The following is a 14,180-nucleotide window of genomic DNA, read 5'->3' on the forward strand; positions in this document are numbered from 1 at the left end:
CTGCTGAACAAGAGATGGAAAATCAAACCTGGGAATTCTTCTGGAGAACATGCCTTTGTAGGTGCTCATTTGTTCATTTTTACATAGGTCCAACTAGAACAAACTTTTCGGTGACTAGGTGTACCAGTAGCACCAACTATGCAGCCATATGTTAATCATTACAAACCACAGGACTTAATATTAATTGCATTAGTCTAAAATAAATCAAAGGATGCTAGTGAGACATATCTATATTTCTTTTTAATTATTTCTTCTCCCCATAGACCATAATAGCTTACTTTTCCACAATTTCAGACTTATCCACCTTCTCCATACAGCCATAAGATATTCCATATCACACTGCTGCCAAATCACAATTGTGTGTAGTACCTTTCACCCTGAATGATTATTCACAACTACTTTCTAACTAAGATGCATACATTAAGGTAGGAATGTCTATGTGTATATGCATATGCATACACTCATTATATATGTATGCACATGCACATATACATATTGTACAGACACATACATTTACTCCAAGACAGTCTGAACAAAAAACACCCTCACTGATAAAACACTTTGCTCACACATTAAATGCAGCCATATCAGAAGTGTCAGCTATTTAACTTGTACAGCAACACTACACAACAGCATAAGGCAGGAAATGAAGAATATTATATTGCAAGTGAATATTGCAAGGGACTTAAGGCAGGCACAAATTAGTCATCTCAACTGGAAATCAGCCATATTTTAACAGCTAGCACTTTCTCTTGCAAAGTTTTGTGAAAGTTTTTGATTACTACAAATGGTCAGGACATCATCTTTATATATGATGCAAAAAAGGAGTGAATCTTTTGTTAATTTAAGCCATCTAAATGGTTGGTCTTGACAAAAAGTGTACCAAGAAACAAAACTTGACACTGGGGAGATAACCCAATCAAGGAAGAGACACTTCCAGGAGAGGTCATCAAGATTTACCACTGCATTGTAGAGCAGAGGTGTGTGTGAGTGAAAGAGGTTATCCTAAATTTAAAAACTGGCATGATATATACAATTTTAATGCTCAAATGCTCGGTAGTTACTTTGCCTTTTCCACCTAGAACATGCTACAAGGGAAAGACTAAAAGACCTGTTGGTAGACATTACTGCAAGTGAACAGAAAACTCAAAACTTAAGCTATGCCAGATATAGCTCCAATCACTGTGTTAACTTGATTCATTTTGGTTGCAACTTCAGTTTTCTTGGATCTATTCTGATCCAGTTAACTAAAAGGTTTACTGGATTATGGAACACAAAAAATGGAGAATGCTGTTTCTTCTCCCCTCCCATTCAATCACCCTGGAATTGTCCCATTTCTGCCTTTATTTGATTTTTTTTATATCAAAAGACAAAGACAAAGTAACTGTATTCTTTTAGAACAAAAATGAACAGCCGTGTGGAATTTTTGCATAGTACTCTTCTTCGGCAAAAAGCCATGGAACTTTTTTTTAAATGGTTTCCAAGGATGAAAGTGACTTTGCCAAGCAAAGAAGCTTCAAAACAGGACTCAAAAACACTAATAGAAAGACAGATGGTTCTACTAAGAGCTTTGCTGCCAAAAAAAATGTTTAAAAAAAAAAAGTGAAAAAAATGGAGTGATGTTATTGAAGCTGACTGCAAAGTTCTCTGATGACTGCAAATACTCTTGTCCCATTGCAAGTGTTAACTCTGCCTCCAGGGCTAATATAACTAAAGCACCACACACACACAAATTGTCATTGCCAAGCCCACAATGTAGCTCAAGTCTGCACTTGATTTCAAGTGACTGCCAAATACACGAGCAAAACACTGCACTGAAAAACACTCCCTTTTAGGAATAGATCCACCAGGAAAATGCCCTTTTTTCTTAAGACTGACTGTCACATTTTCTTTTTCAAATGATAGCTTCTTGCAATTATCCATGGAGCCTTCGGACACTTTGACTTCAAATGACACAAATCCAGTTATATAAAGGCCGTAGAAACTATAGATAGGTGAGGATGGTTTGCATAGATACAAAAATAACTCAGTCAAAATAATGTAATTTTTCATTCTAAACTGGAATGCATGTAGCACCACTCACATACCTGCAATTCATTTCCTCCCAAAAATAAATAAGTGCAAATCTTCTTTCATTTAAATTAGTTTACTTGATAAAATACTAAATGAATATATTATAACTGACTCTTCATTTTTAAGGCGTGTCTATTTCCTGTATTTTAACTTTTTTATATGGCATGTATATTGTTACCTATTGTTGCTATGGTACAATAGTTTAACCCAGTACCAAATTCAGGGCCCAGTTTTCAGTTTTAGATAAAGGATTTCCCACCCTCCCCCTCACCCCCTGCCCCCCCCCTTTTTATCTAAGCTGATGTTAGCTATATTTGTTTAAAGATACTTGTCATATATTAACTCGTCTTTCAAAATATTTTCCCCACTAGTAACTTCATACAAATTTTATCATTTGAGCATAAGTGACTCTAAATCAGGGGGTATTTAAGACTTTGCCATTCATTCTCCAATTGTATGCAAATAATGAAAGTAAATATACAAATGTATTTGTGTATGTTACAACTATAAAGACCTGCATATGTTTGATAATATACATCTCTCCCCATCCTCTTTATAAAACTGTTTTTTTTTAGTTTGTAACATCCTCAGGGTAGGGTTTATGGGTTAAATCCTGGCCCCACTAAAGTCAATAGCAACCTTCCATTGACTTCAACGCATCAGGCTTTCAGATGCAATTTTTACACTTGTCACTGTTGGTCTCTAATCCTAAATGGGGACTGTGTATGTTGCTGCAATGTATGTACAGTATAACCTCATAAATCCAACATGCTCGGGATCAACCACCAGCCAGAAATTTGAAAATTCCATTTTTTTTAAACCGGAGCGGTCCCGGAGCAGTGGCCACATAGAGCAGGGTGGCAGATGGTGATGGCAACCGCCGCATGCAAGCTTCCCCCTCCATGTCCAGGGAGTGGTGGTCAAGGGAGCAGAAGGGGAAACTTAAAAAGTGCTGGATTGTTGAGAATTCCAGAATTTCGAGATCCAGATTTATGAGGTCATCCTGTATCATCATCATATGACTTCACAATTGTTCATGTCTCTGAAATTTATTTTATAATAATGTGTAGCTGAATATCACCACATATTTCAGATATCCAGAAATAGCAGTTTATTACATGACAGTGTAGAGGTATGTAATACATTGAAATGTTATTATACATGTCTGACTGCCTCTACTTTGCCCCACTCACTGTGTATCTGGCCCAAGGCTCATTTTGATATTCCAAACAGGTAACTAACATCAACTAACACACCTAAAAATTCTCTTTCTCTAGCTCTCCATCTATTATTTTGTAGGTGTTTTAGTTAATGTTACTTACCTGTTTCCAATATATTTTTCTTGCTTGTTGAGCTTCATCTATATATAGATCTCAACATGCAAGTAAAATAGCCCCTTCTTTTTCTTACACACACAGGATTTCTCCATCAAAGTAGACCTGCTACATGTAATATTACAGGGCTAGAAATAGATGCTTAAAATCTTTGGAAGACATATCATATTTCAATATGACCTATGGTAATTGTTTCCAAACCTAACTCCCAAGATACCATGTTATAACATTTAAATGAATATAAAGCATTTTTAACCATTCTTAGAGGCACTTTAAATGTATTACTCAGATCCATGTACTGTTGGACTCATGGGAAAAAAAAGGAAGCTGGGATACTATTAAATATAAGAATATTTTTAAAAATTCTTTTAATTAACCTTAAATACTTTTATTGTAACACATCTGGCTTATGTAGAAAACTAGGTGTGATATGATACAAAGGGACAAGGCGGGGGTTGTACTCATTTGGTAGGAACTGCATGAGTTACTATTATATTCAGTGCTTAGGTATGAAGAAGTCACTGGAGTGAAGAGAACACAGGGCATTTTAAGATCAGATAAGTTGTCTAGAAAATCTGAGCTGTCCACATCAACTCCATACACCTTTTTCAAGTTGCTTGTTCTACTACTATGAGTTTCTATTTTTGTATACAGTTTCAGGACTCATAGTAGAAATGATATCTTACATTAGACCAACTAGATTTTATATACAGTTTCAGTAATTTTAGTTCTTACAGCAGAGGGCAGATAAAAATATGAGAAATAATAGTTGAAATAAATAAATGAACTAACTAAAGATGAAATATCCCCATTTTATGAGATTATTAATTTATTTTCAAAGTTTTCTTGATTTCAAAGTGTGCTTCAAACAAACACTTAAAATATTCCTCCTAGTCCCATCACCTGATCCTCTAAATGGATCTTAATATAGCTAAAAATTACATTAAACAGGATTAGGAAATACAATAATATTGAACTAAAAGTAAATCACTGAACGAGGATTGAGTGCTTTCAGTCATTCATATGAGGCCAGTAATTTTTTGCAGGAAGCTCCAGGTGTATGCTGAAAAGAAGAATGGTGCTCAAAGGTTCAGGTTATTAGAAATATTCTCAGAGGCCATAAAAGTTTGTGGTACATGTAGTTTACCACATGGTTCTGTAATTTATAACAAGGATTCTATGCCATAGTCTATATCATCATTTGTAATAAGGCTGAACCTAGAGCCCAAAGGTAGCATTGTGTCATACATTGCAACTATACAAAGAAAGGGACCATCCTTGCCTTCAAGAGCTTATGATTTAAATAAATAAAATGCACTGAGAATAGAAGGTAGCATTATTATAACTATTGTAGATAGGGAACTGTGGTACCAAAGCTAAGGGCCAGATTTTTAAAACCTCCTAAGAATGTTTAGATGCCTCAAGATGCAAATTGGAATTTAGTAGGATATTCAAATCTCAGCCAATACCTATTTTCATTTTCATGTGCCTACATACTTTTATAAACTTGGCTCTCAATGAATGGCTCAAAATCATGCACAGGAAGTCTGTTAACAGAGCTGGGAATTGAACCTAGGCGTTACTGTCTTGTCTACTGCCTTAACCACAAATCTTTATTCTTCCTTTCTCATGAGAAATAAAATTATACATAGTAGTATACATAAACACAGTAATCACAATTAAAAAAATTCTTTATTTATTCCTTGATCCATAGTAATTATGGCACTTTGCTATCTGTTCTCTAAACTTAAGAATATATTACCTGGAACAGCAAGTAGTATGCTTTTAATGGGTTCCCCTATTGTTGTTCCTGTTAAACAGATACATTTAGACTATAAGCAAGGATAATCTCTCTCTTCTAGTTTCTATAACATTGTTGCACATTTTGGGTGACTGTATAAATAATGACATACAAAAATACATTAAAAGAACATTAGGGTTCCAGAGTCAGGCACACAAAAATGAGGAAATGGCAAATTAAGTTTGTCTCTGCAACCCTAAAGTTCTGTTTTCTCCTGAAAGACCCTTATGTCATTTAACAGGCTCATAATCTCTCTCAAATAATACAAGACCATACTTTCCCTTACAAAACTAGATACATTTTTTCATTCATATATTCTTACATTAATATCATTATCATAATGACCCAAAATATCTCTATTGACAAAGAGTTTTCACAGAAGTTTTCTTCCCTTTGTTGTGTATATTTCAGTAGATTTCTTAGCATGCATAGGTTGTAATTTACATTTAGGGTATAATTCTTCTATACCATTACCCACTAAGAAGTTCTCTTCTTGGTGACATTAATGGGATTACTTGGGGGAGGTACCATTTGGCATGTGTAAGAAGTATAGGTTTGGTTTCTGAAACAGGTTTTTCCCAGATGCAAACAGATACAGTACTAAACACTAAATTTATTATTTTAGTTTTGTTCTGGTGCTTAGAATAAAATGCCATTCTACATCTTTCTTTTTTTTATTTTGCTCTATATTTTTATATTGAAATGTGTCTAAATTTTATTTTCACATGGCTTCGACTGAATATTACTATTTAGACTGCTACATGCCACTGAGTTATTTCTTTAATAAGAGATTGCATACAAATACTTATGTTCCTTGCCTACCTGGAAGTTAAATATTTTTCTCATTTGATAGATAACTGAAAATTTAAATGCATCATATGATGACATAAACTAATCATTTCATTTGCAAGAGCTAAATATTTAATGGTTTTATGCCACCAACTTCTAAAACCACCTGCTATGCTATTGTTTAGTCCTATTGGTGCACCAGGGGAGGACAATGGCCATAAACTGTTAGAGGATGGTTTTGGGGTGGATGTAAGGAAGAACTTCTTTATGGTAAGGATAACCAAAGCCTGGAATAAATTTCCTAAGGAGGTGGTGCAGTCTACAACCTTGGAATTCTTCAAAAGGAAACTGGACAGACACCTTGCTGGGAACATTTGATCTCAGCAGTATTCCTGCCCAGAGCAGGGGGATTGGGCTTAATGATCTTTCAAGGACCCTTCCAGCCCTTAATTTCTATGATTTCTAGGGGCTATTCATTTTGGTATGCACTGCACCTTGGTTCTGTAAACTGGAAATGGTTTGGCCATCTCTCTCTTTTGCTCTCTCACAAGTGTTCACAGTTGCTGACTAGCAATGCTTGCCTGTCCTTTTTATTGAAATAATATAACTCCTTCCTATTTAGTACCTCTGCTCTCTGCAAGTTTGTTCATAGCAACTGATGACGTAGGCTGTAACATATGAAACCTAATGCCCCTCTAAAGGTGCCACACTGCCCTGCCTTCTGCACGGAAAAAAATATGTTCTTGTAGTGTCAGTCTTAGAAAAGGAATAAATAAGGCCATTTAGAGAGAAAAACATCCTATTTTAACTCAAATAGAACAGGAGAACTTATTGGAGTGATAATGTGGAAAAATTATTAACTTTCTGAAAAATGGACAATACTATCTTCAACAGGCAATAGCTGGCAAGCCTGCATCCTAGTTTGTATAAAATTTAACAAACAAACTTCAAGAAAGACAGAAAAAAAATGAGTCGTCTCAAAGATTTATATAAAAGTTTACCAGTTGAAAAGAATAAATTGAGGCAAGCCCAGAAGCCCTAAAGCTCTGCACTGCCCAGTCCAAGATCATGGTTTCACTCGCAGCATCCATCTCAGCCCAGTGTGAGCTGAACACGGACTCTGAGCCCTACAAAAGTGATTAAGTGCTAAGGCCCATAACTGGAGTGTGGGGGAGTACACTGCACTGCCAAATAGCAGACCCTGTACCCATTTATACAGCAGTGACATGCTCCAAAAGGGGTGTCCATCCCAGGACAAAATGGAATGATATGAAACAAACAAAGGCAGGCTGGGAAGACAGGAGTCTTACAGGAAAACCAGAAACAGCTTATTCATTTGTTTCTTAGGAGGATACAAACAGAAAGGAAATTCGATATATGCAAGGAAGGTTTCTTGGATAGCTCCAAAGGAAAAACTGAAAGTGTTACTGATATTAGTTTATATAATGAAAACAAAAAAAGTGTTACACTTCTTCTCTGGTCTTCCTATGTGATAAATATAGAATGGGAGGAAAAAACAATACTGCTTCTTTCTCCAAGTAGGTGTACATACAGGTACAGACATCATACTTTTACAGGTATAAGCCATTGGAAACTGGCCTATATCCATAACAGAACAGAAGTTTGGCACACATAAACTAGTTTAAAAATGGCAGAACCCAGTTTAAGATTCGCCCCACTCCCCAAAGAGGGGATGTGTTCTGTTCACTACCAATCTAAAAACTACACCTCTTACAGAAAACCAAATAACTTAGAGAGTTTCTACCTTGGGTTTTTTGAATATCTGTACCTAGCCACAGCAAGGCTCATCATTGCTACTTAACACTAAAGTTATCTATACTGCCACAAGGGCACTTGAAGCACTGCTCATTTCAGGAGAGGAACTGGGAGAAAGGGGAAGGATCCTAAAGTAAAAGAAAATATACTGACCTTCATTTCAATATGCAGCTGTTTTAAATCAACAGTTTAGTTCTTTCATATGACCAGTTCATGCAGGATTAGTGGCTCTAAACTGTGAAGCTTTCATTCCAGTGGGTGAGATATGATCCAAGAAGGAAGGAAAAAGACTTTCAGGGAAAGCTACTGCACTTCAGGTAACAGCCTGGTAGCTACAGCAGACGGCTGAAGAGAATTTTCGAAAGAGCCCTTTCCATTTAAAGGCATGAAATATATCCCTGGTTGATGAAGCCATGTGTGGAGGAACTGGGTGAAGACAAAGTAGTCCTTTTCAGCATGTTTGGTCTTTGGGGGGAAATACTACATTTTTCATGCTCCTGCCTAGTATTTTTTGTGTCAGACATGCCCCAGAACACTTTATAGCTATGTTTATGTTTTAGTGTCCATCGCAGAATTATGACCCAGGGCTACTCTTTATTGTTAATTGCCACAAACGTGTGCATGTTGCTGCTATTAGTCTATTACTTAACACTGTATATATACCCCATTCTGTGTGTATACATTGGTAACAGGAACTTCCTCCTGAGTGTAACTGTAGTACAACAAGAGTTAATGTATAATGTCACTCCCTTGGATGTGGGCTCCTTGTTAATAACTGATGTTTCTCACAGCGTATGATGGAACACACAGTTTCCAGATGCTTGTTTAATGCTCTGCCTGATAAGCGCTGGACCAATGTTGATCACTCTAGCAGTAAGCCACTCAATGAAACATTTGTCCGTCAAAAGAAAACAGGTGTGAGATTTCCTGATGTGTTTGAAAAGACATCATGTAGGATAATTTCTTAGGCTGCAAATGCGGACTATTTTCTATGATTAGCTGATTCATACAATATTGTTTCAATTATTTAAATAATACAGATTTTTTTTGCAAATGCCTTGAAGAATCAGAAATAATATCAAGTAAATTTTCATCTTCATTATTCATGTTAGTTTTTTAGAAGCTTTTTTTAAAATTTATTCTTCCCCACTTGATATTGTTACTTTCCATTTCCAAGCACTGAGAGGACTCTTTCTCAACTGTGGTTTAACAGAGTCTTTTGGGCTTCCCAGATAAATAAACACTATATGAGTTAAAGTTATTTCCAGATCATACTTTTTTTCACAACAGTATCATGGCTTGATGCCAGATCAGCTTTGGGGGCAGAGTTTGGTAGGTAAGCTACTGCAGAGGCAGGTGAAGAAGCATATATGATTGACTGTGTGGGATCTGTCACAGTGTAGGGCAGTGGGGGGCAGCAGGGATGCCACCCCCACCTGGCAGCACCCGCTGAGTCAGGGCTTTTTTTTCCCCCAAAAGTGCTGGGTGTACATGTATAGGTGACCTGGGTGTACATGTACATGTACAGGTGATCTGGATCTAAATTTAGCCCCAGGTCAGCGCAGCCTGCCATGTGCCCCTGTGGCCACCAGGAGAAGCTCCAGCCCCTGTCCACATTGCCACCATTCCTTGGGACTAACTTTAGTCCCAAGTTGAAGCCAGGAGAGGTGGCCAGCCATGAGCCCTGGGGCTGGGCTCAGGCTGGCCCCCTAGAGGCTGTGCAGACCCAGCAGGGAGGACCCCTGGGTTACTGTGCAGTAATGTGGCTACACATGCATTACTGCGCAGTAACTAATCAGGCATAAATTTGATACCTGCATGATGCAGGTATTAAAATTTACACTCAAGTCAGCATAAGTCACCATATTTACTGTGCAGTATGGGTGTGCACATGTAGACACACACCCATACTGCACAGTAATTTCAGTTACTGCTCAGTAAATGTGCACTTGTAGACATGCCCCTAGGCAATGCATGGGGGGATACAGAGGGGCACATGCCCTCCCTGAGATTGGCCCTTGTCAGCTGGAGTGGGGGTGATGGCCAGTGCCCTCCCCCCCCCACAAGATTGTAGGGGCACTGAGAGAAGCACTGCCGGCACTTCTGGTTTTGCTGCACTTCTGTCACTGGTGGCGATCAGCCGCTGGGGGACCCCCAGTATCAGAAGGCACCAGTTGCCCAAGGACATGCCTACTGGAATGTAACTGGAAGTAAATTCCAAGTTAAATTGATGGGTTGTTGGCAGGAAGTGGAGTTAATGAGTTCTATTCCCCCCACTCCCATGGATGAGGGGCTGGCACAGAGGGGTGGGAGCTGAACAAAGCAGCAGCTCTACAGAGTTTTCATCCACCTCTGTAGTTTTCTCTTTATACCCTTAAGCTGCAGTGGTATCAATACCAAGATCTGCCCCTATATGTTAACACTTCTATCATAATCATATACCACATACAATGTTCTCATCATTTCAGAATAAAATTACTCCATAAAACAAGTAACGTGAAAAGTAATTTCTTGTTCCATAACCCCTGATCCATAACTACTATCTACACAAAATGCTTTGCACAACAAACAAGGGATCATTAAATTCAGCCTTAAATTATATCTTGTTTGCATGACAATACCTTTAATATAATTTCATATATTGTTATTATATTGGGAGAGCTTATTTTTTTCTGTATTTCTAAGCAAAATATAAGTTTGATCCTTCCAACAAAATCTTAAGATTTTAAAATGTGTTTTTCTCAGTATCTCTTTGACAAGTGTAATATCATTAAGATAGCTGTGTTTGTTTTAATTGATGTGTAGGCGGTGGGCAGGAATTAGAGGTTATTTAATATCATTTAGTGGGCAGCAATTCAAAACCTGTACAGTTTCTGAATGCTGCAATGGCATAAACAAACATAGAAGTCTAATCAAAGTCACCACTCAACATTTTCTCTCTCTCTCAAAAATAGATGTTTAAGGACCCAGAATACAAGCTAATCTGATACTAAATGTTTATACCTTCTCCTGATATCTTTAAATGGAAGCTGGAGGGACACACATTAACAAAAGGGCATACAGACTATCTAAGACACTGCAGGGAAAGAAACATTTTTATAAGCTAATCAGGGTAGATTTTGGAAGAACTGTATATTCTCAGAAAATTTTAGACTTAAATCCACTGATTAAGCCCTCAAAATATCCCACTTTCCCTTTTCTGTTATTTTTTGTTGTTAAATTAGATACATGGTCCAATATACAGTCAGTTCATAATAACTTCAGTTTTCAGAACTTCAGTTGCTACAACAGTTTAATGTAATTCTTTCCTGAAGACATTTTATTATTATTTTATATAGAGTTTTATTGCTTCTACATGATCTTAAAAATCCTGCTCTTAAATATGATGGACAAATGGCCAGGAAAACTAAGACCAAATGTTAGAGGAAACCTCTGTGGAAAACACATTTCCAGGGCTGGATAGCCTCTAATTACCACCCAGGGAAATGCACAATAAAGACCTCTTTTCAGTCTTTCAGCTGTTTAGGCTTGTGTCTATCTGACCGTCCTCTTTGCTAGTTGGATTGTTCCTTAATAGAGTGTAGTTTTATTAAGAACAATACAATCTGAAAAGTAAAATTGAGTCAAATTACAAGACAAAGACTTTAAAAATGCATGTCCACTCTTCCTTTCAGATCCCCATACAGATATTTTCTTGATACTATTGGTCCACTTACGTAAGTGTTTCTGAGAAGTCATATTTGGGGCCAAATTTTTAAACTAGTCTCTTATTCTGTGCCCACAATTTTGTGACAGCAATACATCTGAGGCATAATTAATTGCAGATGCAAATGATAGGGTTTAGACATCTAACTACCTGATTTCTGAACGCAATCAGGTAGTTAGCCATCCAAATCCTATCGTTTGTGATTGCATTTAATTGCAGACAGAAAATTTGCAATTGTCTTCAAACATTTTGCCCATTATTTTTTGCTGCCTCCTCATGTTCCTCCTCCTCTTTTAATACCAGCTATGTGAGAAGAAGCAACAGCAGAACAAAAGCACAAAGCAAGAGACTTAAAGTGTTTGTTTCCTTGGCACTTTAAGTATGGCCAGCACACTGGAGAAGGAAATTATCTACCTAACAAGAGCGCCTATCATCATAAATCAATTTTCAATTTTACTGGTGGATTAGGGCAATCAAATAAACATTTGCTGCCTGCCTCCCTCACAGACTTTTTTGAATTGGCTCAATGCAGGATCTAGTAAAGTGTAGGAGTCCATCCCACCTTACAACTCCCAACAATATCTGATTGGTATGCACTGGGGAAAACACAAATGCATATGTTTTTGCAAAATAAAACAGAATATGCCTATAATATATATGATGCAGGATCACAGAAGAGGGAAAAGTGAGCATGGCATAATGGAAGTGAATAATCTTTGGATCTTTTCTTCATAATCTGAAGTAGTTCTTGAATGAACAATCATTTTTCCAGCTAGCCTGCTTTCAAATATACACATACTGTACTTCTTGTGCAATTCCTAAGGCACTATAGGTATTAGAGGACAATTTACATGTGATTTGCATTTTTTTTGTGCCTGTGGTTTTGGTAAGTCTTCCAAACCTAATGACTGTTCCTTTGGCCAGCAACATAAATGCTGTAATCACACAATTATTGTGCTGGGAACAGTTTAATTCAGCATTTTGTTCTCAACCACAGAACAATTACTCAACAATTTTGGTTAACCATACTAGCTCACTGCCTGGAGAGGAAGCAGAATATTCACAAGATCTATTGTCTTACATAAAAGCAGCCAGTAGATTCTTATCTGTTACAACTTTCCAGTATCACTCAGCTCTTTGGGGTATTTCCACATATTTCCAGCTAATGAAAATAAATTAGCAGAGGCTTACTTTATTGGTTTATTCATCTCTTTGTTGAATGCTTTTAATTATGTATTTGCATACTAAGGAGAAAGATAGTTGTTGTATGTACGGGAAAGAGGGATATGTGAGCATGGTAAAAGTCTCTACTTCTGAAAATATTCAATTTATGTTATCCATCTAGTCTAAGCATAAATCAAAGACATTCAGCATGTAAACTTAAATTTGTTTTCTTGAACAGCCTGTTTCTCTTAGGCAGTGAAAAGGGGTTCCTTGAACAGTTGATTTATTCATAATAAGGTATTTGCAGAAATACCTTTGGCCACAGGTATTACAATAAAATATGCAGCAAATATTGTATTTACTGAAACACCATCTAAAATTATAATTTCCTGTGGGTTTTGGGGTGTTTGGTGATGGTTTTTTAAGCATGCTTATTGTCATTTAAGCTGCTTCTTATCTTTAGAATCAGTCCTGCTAGGTTTAATAACAAAAATAAGATTTGGGTTGCTCCCAAAGACCCAACAGAGATAAGAACTTTCTTCAGCATCCACCACATGGGATATTAATGCTCAGATCCACAAATTGACTTAAATTAGGTGACACCGAGTTTGACACACACACACTTTGGAGCAGAATTCACAAACCCACAGTAGGTGTCAAAATCCATGTCAGACTGCCTCCACAACTGGAAGTAATGTAATGTAATCATGTTCATTTGGCATCACTGGCAGGAATATAAGCTGCCCTACCCACAAGGCCATGAGCTAGACTGGACTGAGCATACCTATGGATTGAGACCTTTAGGCTGGAGACAGACATTCAAAGAGCCTGAGCCTGAATTGATTTAATCTTTGAAGGTTAGTCTAACCTGCCTAGGCTGAATCAGTTTGTAACCATACAGACATCTCCTCTGGACTGAGGCAATGCAGGCACATGCCTGCAGTGGCTCAGGCTAGAAACTGGGGGGCACTAGAGCAGCCCTCCATTCCCTTCCATAGAGCTGAGCTGAGGGAGGCATGGCCAGGACCCAGCAGGATACTCTGATTAGGGAGGGGTTCCCACCCTCTCACTGGTCAGCAACAGAGCCAGCAGGGGTTTATACAGCATTTATCATGCCATCAGCAAAACAAAAGGATCTCTTATTAGTTTAAGCTCTTCTTAAACAATGCTTTCCATGGAAGGAACGAAGGGATATTACCAGCTACCTGCTGATTAGCTCCAAAGAGCCCTAAGCCACTGTGCTGTCTGCCTTTGTCTTGTCTTCCACAGCACAGACCGTAGCCAGCATGTGGTATGCTACCTAATGCTGAGAGGTGTCTGTGTAAGGCAGAGGGGAGGGGTGATCTCTGCTTGAGCAGGGAATGGCAGGGGAGGGAAGCAGAAGGAAGCAAGGCAGATGCTGCTGTACCTGCAGTCTCTGCCAGAGCTCCAGCCAAGGAGCAGAGAGGAGGTGCCGGCCCTGCTGAGCTACAGCAGAGAGCAGAGCCCCACCCAGCAAGGCATCTGGGATTCTGGGGGACTTTGATTTTAGTTAAAC

General features: G+C 37.9%; 1 protein-coding gene across 2 annotated transcripts in view; it reads right to left on the reverse strand.

The window, feature by feature from the left end:
* Positions 1-14,180, reverse strand: part of SOX5 (SRY-box 5) — a 404,814-nt gene that overhangs the window by 142,100 nt on the left and 248,534 nt on the right. The window lies entirely within an intron of this gene.

Source organism: Alligator sinensis, unplaced genomic scaffold (genome assembly GCF_000455745.1).
Source record: "Alligator sinensis unplaced genomic scaffold, ASM45574v1 scaffold1024_1, whole genome shotgun sequence".
Lineage (NCBI taxonomy): Eukaryota > Metazoa > Chordata > Crocodylia > Alligatoridae > Alligator > Alligator sinensis.